A 5,465-nucleotide genomic window follows, 5' to 3' on the forward strand; every position below is an offset into this window, starting at 1 on the left:
TGGCTTTTGTTCTGCATTAGGGCCTCCATATTGGTTTGTGCATGCTGGGTGGACAGATCCCAGTAAGTCTTCCTCGGATTCACTTTTAATATACTCTGAGGCGCAGCAGAGAAGGAGGGGATTGGTTCGGAGCTAGCGTAGAGTCTCAGAAACTCCTGATGGAAGGGTGTGACAGCTCCACCTGTGAGGAGAACAGCAAAACTTCGGTGGACCTGCCAGGACAGCCAAGAGAAACTGAGGAAGTACACACACACACACACACACACACACACACACACACACACACACACATGTTAGAGCACCATGATGGAACTTAGGTGGAACTGAAAAACTGAAGAGTCATGGAAGTCTTATAATAATGACTTCAACACAATGAGCTATATACAATTCATTGTCATCTCTATATTCACAGAACGCATCGCTATTTTCAAGCAATCCCAAAATGGGATTTCCCCGCCCTTTTTCTCCCCAATTGTACCCATCCAATTACCCCACTCTTCCAAGTCGTCCCGGTCGCTGCTCCACCCCCTCTGCCGATCCAGGGAGGGCTGCAGACTACCACATGCCTCCTCTGATATATGTGGAGTCGCCAGCCACTTCTTTTCACCTGACAGTGAGGAGTTTTGCCAGGGGGACGTAGTGCATGGGAGGATCACGCTATTCCCCCCAGTTCCCCTTCCCCCTCCCCCACGAACAGGCTCCCCAACTGACCAGAGGAGGCGCTAGTGCAGCGACCAAGACACATACCCACATCCCGCTTCCCACCTGCAGACACAGCCAATTGTGTCTGTAGGGACGCCCGACCAAGCCGGAGGTAACATGGGGATTCGAACCAGGATCCCCATGTTGGTAGGCAACGGAATAGACCACTACGCTACCTGGACGCCCAGGATTTCTTCTTTTTTTTTAAAGTTTACAATGACAACTGTCTTACTCCTGTCTATCTCTGTCCTCCTTGATCTGTTTGTTTGAATGTGGTCGTTTTCGCATTCAAATGTGTAAGAATGTTTGCATGTGTATATGCTTGGTGTTGTGTTGTGTACCTGTATGTGCCTGTCAGCACCTCAGTCCAGTCGGTGATGATAAAACTCTCTGTAATCTGACCAGTCAGCTTCCTGCCTGTCTTCGCACAGTAAGTCTGTCCATTCACGCTACATACCAGTATTTTCTGTATGTGGACACAGAGAGAAATTGAGAGATGGGGAGACAGAGACAGAAAGAGCGAACGATGTTTAAGTATTGCGGTGAAGCGGACTCCGTCCTGCTTCTACAAACAAACAGACAAAGACGACATGCACTGCAGCAGGAGTTGACAGACTTTCATGGTGGGACACGCAACAAAAGGTGGCGGGAGAGAACGAGGAACAGACAGCAGAGACTCACAGAGAAGTGCTTAATGTCGATGTTGAGGTCCTGACACATGCTGGAGAACAAGTTTAGATTGAGATGGTCCAACAGCAGATGAATGGACACGTTCCTCTTCCTGCTGGCCTCCAGGAGGTCACACAACAGCTCTGCGTCACTGAAGGTATCCATCACTATGGCCAGGGACTACACACACACGAACTCTGTCAAACATGCACACACAAAAGCACAACGATCTCCACATGGACCAGAAAACATGCGCCATACCCTTGAAGCCTTCCTGATAAACTCTCTAACCAGATCTTTCATGCAGGCTGCCCCATTGTCAGACTGGAAGTAAACATCCACACTGGGCGGACCCAGCACGGGATCACGCCAGCCCCCATCTGAAAGAAGAAAATCAAAAACGATACTGAGAATGAAACGAGAGAAGATAAATCATTCTTTTACTTTGAATGGAGGTAAAGCAGCACACCAGGCTAATAAAATGCTACCTTTATTTTTAACCTGGGTGAAATTACAATGGTCTCCAACTGAGAGGGAACAGCAGTTGGTGTTTTTGATTGCCTTTTTATGTTGCACCTTATCGTTAAATTCTTGTGAAAATCTCCATCCATTTTGTGCTTTGGTCTTACACAACTGCTTTGGAATTTGGGAATCAGGGATGGCTCTTTTGTATATCGTATATTATGACGGACAACTGCGTGACATATCCAAGGCAGCTTCACTTTGTATTTAAATACGTGTTACAATATCCAACATATATGATAAACAAACTGACTAAAATGACCTGCAAGAGGGGCACTCAGCATAATTTGACGAACACTAGAACAAATATTCTGTTGAATCTACTGAACTGTAGTCCTTCTAGCCATTAAACAAGTTCAGCTTCTTGCATCTCTCTTGTATTTGCAGTATGTACTGTGGAAACCATTGTAGAAGTACCGCATACCATTTACACGGCCAAGATCCAGCGTCGGTGTTAAAGAATCACTGTCTGTGCACACTGCATGACATTGAGTAAGGGAGTCAGCAGACAGTTTCTCTAACTCTTCATCATCCTCATCAGCATCTGCTATATGGGTAAATCATTGACCATGAAATAAAGAGTTAAATTACTGAGACTATACAACAACACACGGGGACCATAAATTGTAAGCCCCTGCAATTTAAGGAGAGAGCGAGACAGAGACAGAGACAGACAGACATTGACTGGCTGATGAAAACACATCTTCGTTATGATGCAATAACACCACGACCATCATCATCATCGGCTGTATGTGTAACTCACAACCACAAGATAGAGTTAAATCGCAGTGTCCGCTGATGCAGTGATAAAATAAAGTTTCATGCCATAAATTGTTCTGCATTTTAAGGCGGGTTGGCCAAAATTTTGCAGGCTGTGCGCTAAAAATAAACCTATACACCTCAACAATGCCGAGTAAAAAGCTGCATCACCAAAAAATAAACACAGACAGACAGGTAGATACATATAGATACATAGGTTCCTAGTGAATGGATGAAGATGAGAACAACTGTCTTTGCTATAACACAGGCCTGATCCTAAACAGACAAATCCTCATTTACAACCTGCTCGTCCATGCTTCACATTCGCCAGAATGTAGCTCTTCTCCTGGTCCGACAGGAAGTCCACTTCCCCCTCGGCGTCCAGCATCTTCCGGTACTCCTGCAGGCCACAGCTTAGCAGGCAATCTGCGGCCAGGCGCGCGCTCTCGTTATGACTCAGGTCCAAATCCGCTCCGACGGCCGACGGGTCGGAGAAAGACGAGGAGGAGGTGGATGAAAAGGAGGAAGAGGAAAAGGAGGGGGCAATGCGGAGGTCCTGGACACGTCTCCTCACCTTCCCCATGGGCTTTGACCTCATGTGCCCCAGTATGGAGAGCCCGTTTGAATCCATTATAGTAATTACACTCTGTTCAAAATGACCTGTTTTGATTAACAGTTATTAACTATAAATATTGTTATCATCAATAGGCTGTCTTTTAACATCTGAGATGGAGATAAAATATTTTGAATATTTTTAAACAACTTTTACAGGAGGCCTGGGTCAATATAGCCTCGCCTATATGACTGGCGAGAATGCCTACAACATTATACAAAACAAAATAAATAATAAAAAAAACCTTTAAAGTCGATTGCAAACGAGTGGTATTTAACAAGCTGACTTAAGTTTCATCTGAGAGAGAAAAAAAAAACAAACTTGCATTTGATCTTTGGGTCCTTATCCCAAATCCTTAGAGGCTCGAGTTGGACTTCTATTGAAAATGTGTGATGTGAGCCCGAACTAAAAACCCTCTGACAGTCCGAGTCCAGCTGCTGACAAGCCAGTAAATCTCAAACCCTGCCCATCTACTACGTACCAAGATCAACGCCCAGATTTCAAATCCCTTGGACTGTGTGTGTGTGCGTGTGTGTGTGTGTGCTGTCAAGCAGGTGACATGCTCAGAGAAGATGGCAGGTAGAAAGACATAGCATCACACATCAGTTTATGTGTGTGTGTGTGTGGAGACAAGACATTCATGTGTTGTGAAGGAGATGTGGGCAAGTGTATTTAATAAAGAGGGCTGTTTCCACTGCCTCTGCATGCTACAAGTAAAAGTGAGGTTAAATTTAGTTTGACTGGTTAAGAGCTAGGTTCAGGAGATCATTACTTGCACCCTATTAGAGTCAATGCAACCGTTTTAATCACGTAATCATCCAATCAAATCACGTCGGCGAGATAAGGTGTGTGTGTGTGTGTGTGTGTGTAGGAGAGGCTATGTGTATGCACAGGTATGTCTCAACATATGATGTGTGTGGTTTTGTTATCTTAAAAAGCAACAGGCATGCAGAGATGGGAAAACCAGGTCCAGAAAGTCAAAAGACCTAACAATGGATTTGTTTGACCCATGCATGAAACCAGCTGACTAGCTCCCCCTACCTCGCTGAAAAATGGGGTTGACTTACATTCAGCTGGTTTAGTGCACAGATGCTGCAAATACACAGCCAGGACTTTTGCTCTCTGGACCTGGTTTTTACACCTCTGCGTGCATCTGTAATTTGTGTGGCTCATTAGCTCGAGTGTGCAAGAGAGCGTGTCAGCCGAGACCTTTTTCTTTTTTTAAATCTTACATCTGTTCAGCATTTGGACACGTTTATCTGATTTGACAGGTTTAGCAAAATATGTTAGAAGAGCTGCTTTGAGGTTTAAAATGGAAGTTAGCGAGGTATGAAAGAGTGTGGAGAGCGTGACTGAGACATATTGTCCCTCCCAAACCCCAGGGCAGATGGGGAGCGAGCCAGTGAACAGCGAGGTGGCGGTGTTCCAGAATGAGTGGCAGGAGTGGAGATGGCTGTCATGTCAATTTAGTGATCAATCTCAGTGCACCTGAATGCTCACTGGATCACCCTGCAGAAACACAGGCTTATTCATATAACACACGCATGCATGTGTAGAAAGGAGTTGCTGGCAGTGACACACGTCCCTACAAGCTTTGTAGCCACATTTCACTGGCGGGGCGGATATCTCTGGACCTTAGTCACTGGCTCCCCTTTTCTCTCTCACTCATCTCATTTCATGTTTAAATTATTACTATTATATCTGTTCCTCAGATGGACATACTTATCAGGGTTTCCAATTTATGCAACCTCTGCAGTGTATTCATTCTGTATGTGGTAAGGATTACATGTGGCTTTCTCCTACATACCTCACCTTTATACTGTAGCGACTTAGGGGGGGCGCAGCCTGGGTACCGTCCCAGCCGGGCCGCGAATCCGGATCTCCGGCACCAAAGGCGACAACATTAACCAGTCGACTAAAGGGTCCAACCTCTTAGCCATTGGCTAACGTGTCTACTTATCCGTGCACGTTACACTACCCCCCCGCCCCCCCTCCTTCAGGAAGCTTCAGCATATCAGCTCCCTATGCCCTCACGCCTCTGGGCGACAACGTTAACCAGTCGACTAAAGGGTCCGACCCGTTAGTCAAGGGCTAACGTGTCCACTTATCCGGGCACGTTACAGTACCTTGTTTACAAGTTTTTGAGCTGCAGCTTTAACTCTAGGCGTTAAAGACACAATGCAACACTTTCTATTGTATT

The sequence above is a fragment of the Lampris incognitus genome, chromosome 9 (assembly GCF_029633865.1).
Source record: "Lampris incognitus isolate fLamInc1 chromosome 9, fLamInc1.hap2, whole genome shotgun sequence".
In the NCBI taxonomy this organism is placed as follows: Eukaryota; Metazoa; Chordata; class Actinopteri; order Lampriformes; family Lampridae; genus Lampris; species Lampris incognitus.